Raw genomic sequence first — 14,094 nt, 5'->3', positions numbered from 1 at the left:
CATGTCCTCCTTCTCCATTTCCTTCTTCATCATCTTGCCATATCGTTATAGGATTCTTGCATCTGCTATCCACTCATGACAAGATGACATTAGTTCGATAAACCCCTAGTCTAAGACGCTGCATGATGATCCACTAACTGAGCCGAAACTGGGTGGTAGTCTGGGGGAGAGGCTTAGTGACTGCACAATTGCATAACTCAGGAAGTCAAGGGTAGAGCTTGAGCCTTGAGACTGTGCAATGTGAAATTCGGTCTTGGACTGAGCAAAAAGATTAAACAAGATTACATAGTTGGGGAGCTCAGGGAGCCACACTAAGGGATTGAACAATGATTTTTCCCATTGCATATTTCTGGAATACAAAGGAGCCCATGTGATTGTGTAATTACGTAGTTCAAGAGATTACAGATGAAGCTTGAGCCTTGAGAGTACACAATTAAATTTGGGTTGTGCAAGTAGATTGCACAAATTTGAGGCTCAGTGAGTCAAGTGCAGGGTTTTGCACTATTTTTGTCAACTACGTAGTTCTAGGAGGTAGAGAAGACTTGTAAATTGCGTATTTCAAGAGCTCAGGGTTTGGGCTTGAGCTTAGAGACTGCACATCACGCAGTTGGGCTAGGATGGATGGCTGAATTATGTAATTTTGGAGGCCAAGGCTCGAACTTGAGCACTGAAACCGCGTAGTGTGCCATCTTGGAAGGCATAAACTACACATTGTGTAGTTTCAAGAGGTAAGGTTTCATCTTGAGGGTTGGGATTGTGTAATGCGTAGTTCAGAAAGGCCGGATGTGGCTAAGTTGCTAGGAAGTTTCCTATATTTGGCTAAGTGTGGGATTAGTGAAACTGATGTGAATAATGATAGGACTTGACTATGATCACACACTTATAGTGATTGATGACACAACATATTTCATCCTAAACACATTAACAATGTACTTCCATCAGTTCGAAAACCTTTACGAGAACTTATGACAAGTGCGACACTAAAGATACACTTTGCGACGACCGTGATGACACTTGTGCGACAGTGCTTAAAACTATGGAAATGAGTGAGATAAATGTTTACATGGTAATATTGACTCATTTACACAAGGATAACCTCTTGAAACCATGAAAACATGCTTATGTACATTGTGTGACATGTAACATGCCATAAGATGACAAATGCTAAAGTGCGAATGACACCTTTGATATGCGAACAAAAGTGAAAGAAACACATGCTAGAGAAAAGATAACATGAAAATTACACTGATTAGAGTGAAATCAAGAAAAATCAATAGCCGAAAACATGAAAATTATATTCACGAAAAAAAGGTGTCCGAAAGCGAAAATTTGGAAAACTCACCGAAATAGAACTACAAACGCAACTACAAGTGAGACAATGTCGATGTCGGTGCACACTGACTGTCAACATGGATTGTACATCACACATGAATATTCTTGATGGACTGTGCTATGCTTGTTCAATCTTGCATAAAAGAATGTGCTCATGAACTTGTTGTGAATTGAGCATGTGTGGGAAAGTACCCTCAACACTTCCAATCTAATAAGGGAGCTCAAAAGAATCAAATAAAAAATAAGTGAATATGGAATGACTGATCACAAGATCTGCAGTAGGGTCCAAAATTTGAGTGTAGGAAAAATTTTGGATGTTGTTTTCCCAGTGACAACACTTGGCGACACACTAGTAGAACTCTAGCTTCTTTGCCTTGGTCAATTCTTTCATGCAGGGTCTAGTTCTTCAGGAAGTATTGATTCATCATTCAAATTACCATGGATTCCCTATTTACCCCGTGCATAAACATAGTCCCTTTCATTCCTTTACTTAGTTAAACACAACATAAGATCAACGATCACACAATGTTTCAAATCAGGATAGGATAATGAAGTTTGCGAGCTTTAGATTTTCAGAGTATAGTTTTTCATCTCTGGTGTTGCTCCACTACCAGCAAGCCTGGACAATAACCCGACAGAGTCACTATAGGAACACAAACATTGCTCCGTAGTGAGAAAGCCTAGACAATACCAGACTGAGCTGCTTGCTTCACCTCTCTGCATAGGAAGCCTTTTTCTTATTTCACCCTTATTTATATATTTAAATAGGATTGTGCATAAGCACTTATTCATTTTATGGGCGGAAGAGGGATCTCGAGTTATTGAGAGTAGAAGAGGTTATCCATTCAGAGAAGCATATATAAGACCTATGATATTGGTTTTCCCATTTATATTTTCCCCTTGTCATTTTCTACTTGATTGGATCAACCCGAAAATGCCGAAACATAAATAAAACCCGAGTGTAGGCATGAAATTTCCAGAATAGACATGGAGATCATGCTTCGACACAATCATTTATTAACACAAGGATCATATTTTCCATTAGAAAATAATTGACAAAAAGATGTAACCAAGGCAAGGAAGAAGGACATAAAGTTAGCCAAATGTTACAGTGTCACAAAGTCCTTTTATATTTTTCCACATTTCCTTTTTGAGCCAATAGAACATCTTCATGCAAGGTCTCACAAAATGAGAGGAAATAAAACACACAACAAGGAAACAAACCAGAAGACAAAACATAAAGTGGCTAAACCAAAACATGATGCAAAACCAAAACCAGAAAACATAAGACAAACTACAAGAAATGAAATCAGGATGAATGTGAAGGTAAACTAAAATGCAACTAGACCTACTCCTAACCTAACTAGCTAGAAGGTCGGGGTCACATATAATGGAATTTATAATGTAGCCACCATAATTGTTCCCAACCTGCAATAAAAAATATGCGATCGATTAAAACAAATATAGAACAATGTTCAACAGAAAAGATAAGAGAATGCATAACTTGCACAAAAAACTAAAGGTATTTCCTATTAGTAGAAAGATATGTCATAGTTACTAATTTTAACCAATTCACATTCTTACCTTTCTGATGAAGATCATAGCTAAAAAAACCTTGGAAACTTCTTCTGAATGCTCCTTCATCTGTGTCATCCCTTTTAGCATGCATGAGAAAACACTGAAAATTGTTATTAGTAAAATGGATTGCTAAGTAAGATGATTCTAGGAAATTATATATTGGATTGTGAAACTTGAAAAAATATTCTTGAAAATTTTGAAATCTCTAAAAAGATGAATTTTAAGTTAAAATCATGATATCAGGATGAGAATCTTGTGAGACACAATTGATCTGATCATATTCAGCCAACTTGTCAAGATAATGAGGGCCCGACATGACCATCAACGAAGGCTAAAGTTCCTCAACCATTTGACAAGTACTTGAAGGATGAGATATGAAACCATGAAGATCAAAGGATGTAAAATAATTGTCATTGGTTGTGATGAGAAAATGGTATGATGAATGACAGGCATTAGAGCCAAAATCATGATTAGACAGATTGATTAAAACATGAGATTCCCAATTTGTAGTTAACACAAACAAATAAAAATGATCAACTCTACAATTCTCTGAATAATAGAACCAACTTCCTCACATGTCATATGTGATAAACCATTTTCCTGTAACTAGTGACAAATTGTACAAGTATCATCATCATCAAAATAATTTAAAAGGAATGCCAACACATCAAACACATGAGACCAATTAGGACATAGTGAACGAGGAAGGATTCGATTTGAGCAATAACTTGTGCATTCATGATCACTCAAGATAATTTTAGGTGCGATGAAGGGAAAGGCTTGCAATATACGATTTGCAAGAGAAACCAGACACTTAATTTTAAGAAATAAATTTGATAGGCATAATTCCTTCAGCCAAAGATAGTCTTTGAAATGATAAAATTCGCAATTCCATAACTTTATGAGAGAAACATATTCCAAACCCAAGTTTGATCCAAGATATTTGCATGAAGATGAATCAACTGAAGAATATTCTTGAATCTGATCAGAAGTAAAATATTGAAAATTTGAAAGATTACATCCAGAATACCAAACATATTTCAAAAAGAAATTTGCATCGAGTGAAACCATGCAAAGAGAAGGATTGTGTGAGAGAAACCAGATTTGGCTTAGTTCGAGGGGCTCACCAGAGTCGTGAGATCCTGACATAACCATCAACAGAAGTTGAAGTGCCTCAACTTCCTGAAAAGTCCTGGAACTTTTAAATATTGTAAAATCACATTTTGAAGATTGAAATAGATTGTGCATGGTGTGAGGATAACTGCTACCACTGGTTTCAATAAGACCACTTCTCACTGGATGGTAGCCATCTCTGTCACTAATTTTACTGGATTTCTCAACTTCAACAACCAAATTACTCAAGTTGAAAGATTCTCCGGATTGAAATGATGAATATGTATGAATTAGAGAAATTTCATGAGCAAGATGATTTGAAGAGTTGTCTCCATGCAAGAGAAGAGATGATGAGGGATGGAAAGAATACTCAATGATTTGACTACTTTCATTTTCATCATGGATAATCTCACCACATTGTGCTAATTAAAAAGTTATCTCATCAGATGAAGAACTTGAAGATCATGGAGTATCTTCGTCGCATGTAGATGCATTGCAGACATTAGAGCACAAGGGATAGTGAGATGAAGAGAAGGTTTCGATAAACGTATATTCTTTGACCGAAAGAGATTCTAGAACTAAATTAAAATCTTCATGAGAAACCTAAAGATCAACTGGTGCACTTGGGCATTCACCATCACTTACCTCAACAAAATTATCACCATCAGAAAGATTGTTTCCCAAGGCTACATATTGATTGGAAGAATTGATTGCATTTGATTCACTAGCTAGATTATTAGTTTGAAAATCATCCAAGAATGGAAGTGCATCATCTTGATGTGGGGGACTTTAAAAAGGAGAAGAGAGAGAAAAATTCTCCTCACTTTCCTCCTCCTCCATCAGTATAATGTGACTTCCTTGTTTCTGATCGCAATTTGAACCAACAACTTGAAAACTAGGAGAGCATGAAGAGCTAGTTGGTTGAGCAGATTCAAGAAGAAGTAACACTTTCAATGGAACTAGATTCAAGATTGATGTTAAGAGTGCCATTGTAATCTTGATGAATGAAAGCATTAACCTTCAACTTAGGGTCCATGAGCCACTTCAGGGTTTTCTTCATTAGATCTGAATCATGAGAAGCAAAAGGATGATGAAGAGATGGATTAGGAATTTGATTTGAGGATTTCCCAACTTTATCATCATCACAAGGTGGCACCTATATCGAGACTGGAAAAGGAGGAGGAAAAGGAACAAAAGAAGTCATAGGTTCCTCCTTTGAAATTCGAGGTGTCTCATGATTTACAAGAATCAGGGAGGTAAAAGAATAAAGGGGTTCAGATTCATCGTGCAAAGAGATGTGAACCAAATTCTTAAACTTTCATTTAAAGAAATCCCAATTTGTGTCTTCTCCCAGAAATTCATAACAAAGGTGAAGGAATCGATCAGAAAAATCCTAAACTGATTCATTAGGCTTCACTATTAGTTGATTAATTCTTTTAAGAACATCTCGGTAATCATACCTGTCAAATGATTTATGAAGCTCCTTCGCAAGCTGGTTGAAAACATTTCATTAAAATTGGAATTATACAGTGGATATATATTTTTTTATTTTGTTTTTTATTTTAACTAGATTGACTTTTTCCAAAATGAGGAATTATAAAATATCTTAATTCATTACTTTGAATGTTTATATTCACTATTTTTGTGATAGAATTATCATAACAAACTATATAACACAAATTTATGTAAACTTGTAGAAGAAAACATTTCATACCTTAATGAACAATAATAAGTTATTTTTAATTACTATTATTAGTTTTAAATTAATTAGTAATATTTGTATGTTACTAATTATTTATTATTAACTATTACTAATGATTTACTTATTAAGTAATTTATAACTAATAAACTATTAATAACTAACCAACTAATTAATTAAATCTAATTCAATTATTTAATAATTAAATAAATTGGGGGAGGTGGGTGATTTTTCACCCTGTTGATCAATTAGAAATCTAATTTTCTTGGGGAATTGGAAAAAAAACTAATAATCAAGCAAAGGCTTATGGTCTTCTGCAAGGCCTATCCCTGAGAGAATATTCAAGATTTGTGCATTCTTAGGGACTCCACTATTATTATCTCTCATTTGGTCCACAACATCACCATTTTTTGTGATAAAATTATCATGATAAATTATATATATATCTATATATATATATATATATATATATATATATATATATATATATATATATATATATATATATAAACTTGCATAAGCAATTCTTTGATGCCTTAATCTTGGACTCAATTAGATTATTTCTTCTAATATTATTTATGGTTCATATTAAAAGGTTGATTAATATTATTTAATGACAAGAATATTCTCTATATTAGCATCATTAACCAATTTAATTGTAATTTGATATAATAAATACCACACTATGTGTTGAGTTACTATTCTAGTAGAAGGTTGGCACAATTTTAAATTTTCCATAAAATTTATTTAATGATATAATTATACCAATAACAATTTTAGTTTTAGGTACTGCTATTACTAATTTAATTTGAGTTGAGTACCAGATTTTATTATATTAAGAGGTTGGTAACATTTTAATGGACAAGAGAAAACTTTATATAAGACTCATATTATGTTTAAATTTATAAAATATAAATTATAACAACATAATTTATGTATATTAATATTGTTTATTGTTTTATATTAATTTAAAGTTAAGTTGATCAAGGATTACATAAAGAGTAATAAATTCTAAAAAAAAAATTCACATATAAAGTTATATAATGTCATTAATAATAATCAGTGGTTGATACTTTTATTAACGTACATTTTAATTATATTTTGATATTATGACAACTTTTATATCTATATTGATTTATTATAATAAGTCTAGGTGATGGCGCCATTTTAGAGTTTCAAATCTATAAAACTCTTAAATGGCATAATACCAATTTTTGGGGTTGTAATAATTTACAACAATTTCAATTTATTGTTACAATAACTTATTTTGTTTATGTTTTGATTTAAGGAAATACACTCTAATAGCATATCTTCTTCATAGAAGCACATGTTTCTCCCATTGAAAACATGGCATCAATATCATATTATAAAAAGAGATTAACTAACATGGAAGATAACATGCTTCTTAAAATTTCTTGTCACTACCCAAAACCACCTTCAACTAAAAGTGGGGGTGGCATAAGGATGAACGACCTTGGCTAGACCATTGGGAGAAATAAGAGATAATTTTTCAAAATAACAATATTAATACATCAAAATTTCATTATTATTGAATAGTGGGGTGATAAAGAGTTAGAGGGTAAAAGGAAACTAAAATATTATATTAATGAGGTGATCATACCAAATATCAAAAACTAGAAGTATGTAAACTTTCTTTTGAGTAGTGTAAAAAATAAAATAAAAATTTTCTACATAAGAACAAACTCTCATGATCTCCATAGTGAAACTAGACATAATTAGTAAATTCAAAAACACTATGTGGGGAAATTTCTATCACCTTTGTAACACTAAGAGGGTGAATATGAAAAGCACTAAGTTCTCTTAGATTGTCTAGCTCATACTCAGATTGGATCTAAATTTCAAAATATTTGTGACACTACCAACCTTCTTAACCTTTTAACTCAAAACTATGTTGATCTTGAAATGCTTCTCTTAATGTTTTTCAAGCATAGAAATAAAATTCTAAAGAATTATGAGTAATCAATTTATGCCCTAGAAAGGTCCAAGAGACCATATTTCACTCTTAGTGGATGTTAATCATCATAATTTTATATTATTATAGGAAATTTACACCACTTTATAGTTGACAAGATTAAAAAAAAAATATGAATTGAAATAGTAACATATTTTAGTTTTATTATTTGTATGTTTTTGTTAAAAGATAAGTTGATTGAGGCTTACTTCATGAATAGTAAATTAATGTGCGAGAAATATCTTATAAAATTATTTGATGGCAATGACAATGGTAATGTCTAGTATCTATTATTAATCAATTTAAAAATCAAATTTATTATGAATAAGAATAACAATAGAGTATTATAGTTTGATTTTTTTCAAATAGAAGAGGAAAGAGGATAAACTGACAAAACTAGTTATTGCAAGTGTTCCATATTTATTCTTGAATTGTTTGAATATATTATGTTGAAAAGAACATAAAATTGATATTCGTCTAAAAATTAGATTTCCTACATTATTTCAATTATAATTAATATTTATATTTCAGTATTAAAATAAAGTTCGTCAAGATTTAACTCATGAGTACTAGACTGTGTAAGAAATTTCTTACCTCTTATATATTATTTTAATAAATTCACACAACTTTACAGTTAAAAAGAGAAAATAAATTATGAATTGGAAAAGCAATACAATTTATTTTTATTATTTATTTATTTTTTGTTAAAAACTAAGTTGATTGAGGCTTACTTCATGAATAATAGATTAATGTGTGAGAAATATCTTACTTATAAAGTTATTTAATGACAATGACATTAGTAATGTCCAGTATCTATTATTAATCATTTTAACAATCAAAATCAATTATGAATAAGAATAGAAATAGAGTAATATAGACTTATTTTTTCAAATACAAGAGGAAATAGGGTAAATTGACTAAACTAGTTATAGCAAGTGTTCAATATTTATTCTTGAATTGTTTGAATATATTATATTGAAAAGAAAATATAATTGATATTCCTCTAAAACTTAGATTGCTTACATTATTTCTATTATAATTAATATTTATATTTTTATATTAAAACCAAGTTCATCAAGATTTAACTCATGAATAATAGATTGCATAAGAAATTTCTTACCTATAAAGCTATTTAACGACATGTAAATCTTGTGTTTGTTACTATTATTAACTATTTTAATGTTGACACTATGTAACTACTTTGCTTGTGTTTAGTATAAATTATTATAGTAGTACAATGTTGACATGCCTTCAAAATCTAAAAGAGAAAAATAATTTTTAAGTCTACTTGTGTCATTCGATGATCACAATTATTTTTTTTATCAATTAGAATGAAAATGGAGTAGTACTATTTTATTTATATCAAATATAATGAGGAATATTAAAGAAAACTCACTTCAAACATTATTTCAATTATCTAGCATTTATTCATTAAGTATTTAAATGGTTTATATTGAAATTATCTATTCCAATATCATTTTAATATACCAATAAAAGATATATATATTTTTAGGTGCACTATTGAATTTGATTATGCACATTTCATATAGTGAGAAGTTATTTTGGTTTAAAAATCTTTGAACTTAAAAATTGAATGAAAGTGTCATGTAATTCATATAAAGTATTTTCATATCATTACATTGAAGTTGAACCAAAATTTGCATATATGTATTAAATAATGTAAAACTCCTCAAAAAATATATGAATATAAGATTGATATACAACAAACATTCAAAATTGTTCTAAAGTATACTAATATATCCTTCAAAAGACAAAATTACATTCATGAATCATCTCCACCTAATCTCAATAAATTCTCTCAAATAGATCAAAAACAACTTCTACACCACATTTATTCATCTTGGTCTTCATGCAATGTTCTTTCTTTGGCATCCACTCCCAAACTATGATATTGATTGGAATAGAGCCAAGTTTTATGTCATCAATATTTGGTACAATATTTGTTCTAAAAAATCTCCATTGTATTTCCCTGAAATAGGTTTCCACCAATCAACCTTTACAAGAGTGTCACTTTCATTATCCTTAAAAGACGAGGTGGATTTTTCCATCCAAATAATCTCTTCTTCATCCTCATTTCCTGATCTAACAAGTAATATCCTTCCTTTCTTAACATCAATCATAGGATTTAATGTTGGCTTTGGCTTGTTCCACTTGGGTCCAACATACACTAGTTCATCTATCACATTATCAAATTCTCCATCGATAATACTTGAGAGTACATACCTTGGATTATGGTCATCATATATAATTGGTCGTGTCTTTGGCCACATATCCTCAAAATATTACTTACTTTCATTCACTTTTGTACGATTGTTATATATTTCATCTAATGTATGTAGAAGAACCATTTGCATCTGGAAAACAAAGCAAATAAGCTGATTATTTGCTCATATAAAAAATTTAGTATACTCTAAATAACACTTAACACTTACTTCAAGCTTTTGATTTACCTATGCTGAGCCTCAAATCCATGATCTTCCATTGGTTAATGTCCCATTCATCAACATCCTTTGCAATCAAATTTGGTTCAATGACATCAATTATCAAAATTGTAACATAGTCTTCATTAACCCTTTCTCAAGCATAATAAGTTCTAGTCTCTATAGGTTTGACCCTTTCTGAGCCCAATAACTCGATTACTAATTAAGAGGTCAACACAATCCCCTTTTTTCAATATTTTTTTCCATTGTAACTCATACCAATTCTTCAACAACTCGAATTTAATCTTTAAATAAGAATAAACCATGTATAGTGTGATTTTATTTTAGTAAAAAAAAATCTTTGAAAAAAGTAATATGGATGAAATAATTTAGAATATTATGGTAGCCATTTTGTATGTACTGAAACATCATTCCCCATAATATTTGGTACCAAAATGTACTTTACATATAAATTCCAATATATATATATATATATATATATATATATATATATATAATATATATATATATATATATATATATATATATATATATATATATATATATATATATATATATATAGCATTATAGAATGATAAATATTAACTCACATCAAATCACCAAGTTCCCATTTAACCTTGGAAATGGCATTGTATTATTGATGTATGTCTACAAATAATGCTCATAAGAAATGTGTAGAAGTTGGGAAACCACAACATGGTCCTTTTGGAAAATCAAAGAAAGCCCAAAATTTATGCTACATAAGATTTTAAGAAGTCCCATGTTAAGAAAAAAAAAATATTTGTATCTCACTTAGTGATGATGTTTGATGTTTAAACTTGATATTTGGAAGTCATTCTAGATGTTTTCTTTCAAATAAAAGTTTTAGTACTATAAATACCATATAATTATTTTCTTTTATTTTGAGAGTTTTGAAATTAAATTTCAAAAATTTAGTTCCAATGTTAGGACTCAATACCTTTACATATCTGAGGACATACCATTTAGGATGGACACCTAGGGATGTTAAACTCTAAGTCCTTGAAAAGTGTAGTTTGAGTTTTGTCAAATAATTATGTTGATGAATAAAAGTGTGACCTTATATGGACCTTATGCATCTAGAAATTAGTGAAATTGATTTTGGAAGCTCATAACTATATAATAAAGAGGAGAAAAAAATAATATATGTTGCTAAAAAATTGTGCCTGTCACTTTATAGTTGCATACTTATGCATTAGAAGAAAGGTATAAAATACTTCAATAACACAATTATTCATAAACTCGAAAAAATTGTACAGAGACCATATTTTGTACATGACATTGTCCCTTTAATATGTGTTTTAGATTTATTTCTATCACAAACACAAACATATTGTGAAAAAAACAGTTTATACCAAAAGAAGTCTATCACATTATATATTTCCTCCTAACAAAAATACAAGCACATTGCCAATAACAAAACTACAAGGTGAAAAAAATCTAACATGTGCAAGATTGACTTCTAGTGGAAAAACAAGAAAATAACAACATTGGAGGTGCTAGAAACCTTGCGCATGCCAGATTAACTTCTATCACAAAAAAAGCATGTTGCCAATAACAACATTGAAATGCAAAACAAATCCTGTGTATGCTAGATTTCCTTCAAATAGAAACAAAATTAAACTGCAAGGTGAAACAATTCTAACACATGGAATGTCATTGTGTTTGTGCAAGAAGGAAACCTGATGCATAATATATTGTTTTACTTTGTCATGTCTATGTTTATGCTAGAATGAAACATAACACATACTATATTTGTTTTAATTTGAGATGTTGGTGTTTTTGCTAGAAACAAATATAATGCGCATTAGATTTGTTTTACATTGCATTTCTTTTGTTTTGCACTAGAAACAAATATAATGTTTACTTTGTTTACTTTGAGATGTTGGTGTTTATGCTAGAAAGAAATATAATGCGTTAGATTTGTTTTTTGTGCTAGAAACAAATTTTGCAGATGTTGAATTTGTTTTACTTTGCAATGCTTTTGTTTGTGCTAGAAACAATTCGAGTGTACACTAGATTTGTTTTACTTTGCAATGTTTCTGGTTTACCTGCAATGATTTTGGTTCTGTTTTTCGTTACACCAGATTTTCTTTACCTTACAATGCTAGTGTTTTTATTAGAAACAAATCTAGCACACATATATATATATATTTTTTACCTTGCAATTCTTATGTTGATCTGATAATCACCCTATGAGTGACATCAGTTAAAGATTTATTGAATAAAGGTATTACAGACTCATGTGCTAGTGTGTGTGTCTATGTTATTTAAGCAATGGATCGATTAGATTGCCAATACGCAAACAATTAAATGGAAAGACAACAGAGAAATACAGTAAGCAAACAAAAAACACAAGAATTTAATAAGGAGTTCACCCTATCCTCTAGGGCTACATCTCCGGTCCAACTCTCAGTGGTGGCCTTGTTTTATTTGTCTTAGCAGAGAATTACAATGCAGGGACTCAATGTGAGTTCTCCTGAAATAGGTTTTGCTTGGCAGGGTGGTTCTTAGATTCCCCAAGCCACGGGAGTGCACAGACTCTTCTGCCTACCAGCTCTGTGACCTTCTGGTCTATAGTGGAGAGAGCCCAATGTGGTGCTCAGTCTGGAAAGATCCTCTCTGGGATGGCTTGAATCTCTTAAGCTCTTTGGTGCTTGACGCTACCTTTGGTTAGCTCGACCCTCTCTTTTCTTCTACTTTTGCTTCACTCTCTCCTTTCCTTCTCTGTTTTCTATCTCTCTGTGTTTTGTCCTCCTCTCGGGATTATCTGACTATGTATTCTATCTCTGTTCATGGCTTTGAAGCCATTCATTCCCATGCCTGTCCAGTTCCTCTTCCGCCTCCATTGAATCACCTTCTGCAGCTGTGCTTGGAGTTCCCTGTTCGGTGTCATCATCAATGCTCAGGGAGTGGCCACATGTCCTCTTATAACTCGTGCCAGTCTGCTTCGTCGGTTCATTTCTTTGGTTACATTCGTGGAATGAGTCTTCATCCACCATGGCGGTCAAACAGACCTTAAATTCTTTACAAACACGACTTAATCCTTCATCGATTCCACTTCCCCCATCGGGCGCGATCTCAGCTGTTAGATCTGGGGCCTCCAGATTCGACGCCATACACACGTTTCATACGGTTGACTTGCTCAACCATTAGCGCACGATCAAAGGTGGTTTTCTCTCTCCTTCGTTTGCCATGCGTCGATCGTTGAGTGGCATCGCTCCGCTTCCATCCAAAACTGCTTACCGTTTGAGGGCACCTCGGTCAATACTGTCAGTTTCCAAAGCGCGGGTTCCGCCTTTGTCCTTTAGCGCTTTTCACCTTTTTTCCCGCAGTTCTTCAGCTCCCCACATGACCGAGTGCTTAGGGCTTCCCCATTTCGACCCTTTTCACCCCGCGATGTGTGCTTAGTGTTAATTGCTCATCAAAATCCACCTTTTTTTCCCGATCTGGGGCTCCCAGGGGCCAATTCGGCCTCCCACGCAGTCTCCATGGGCCTCAGTCAGCACGCTTTGACCGAGGTCCTCGTCGTTCCACACTGGCTACCATTGCCACTGGTCCAGGGGTGTTTTTGATCACTATTTTGGAATTCTTTGATGTTTGTCCCGATTTGATATAGTCATGGTTCTTTGACAGTTCTTTATGGATCCAATTCAGATCACGGCTTTCCCATCGAAAAAGCTTTTGGACCACCAAAAGTTGGTATTCAAGCATTGACTAAGTGAGGGTATTTCTTTCTCACTTGTCCAATCTCAATCCACTTTACACCTTTCGGCTTTGAACCTTTGAGCCCAATCCTGAGGTACTCCACATTTCCCCTGTGTGTTGTCCTCACCTTCCTGTCCAACACTGTGTCTTCCTGTAATTCATTAAGATATTCAGGTAGCAGGTCATCAATAGAAGGCAATTGACTCTGCTCT

The sequence above is a fragment of the Pinus tabuliformis genome, chromosome 6, assembly GCF_031772625.1.
Source record: "Pinus tabuliformis cultivar Carrire ecotype Pingquan chromosome 6, CPIR1, whole genome shotgun sequence".
NCBI lineage: Eukaryota > Viridiplantae > Streptophyta > Pinopsida > Pinales > Pinaceae > Pinus > Pinus tabuliformis.
Note: the sequence above shows the minus strand (reverse complement) of the source record.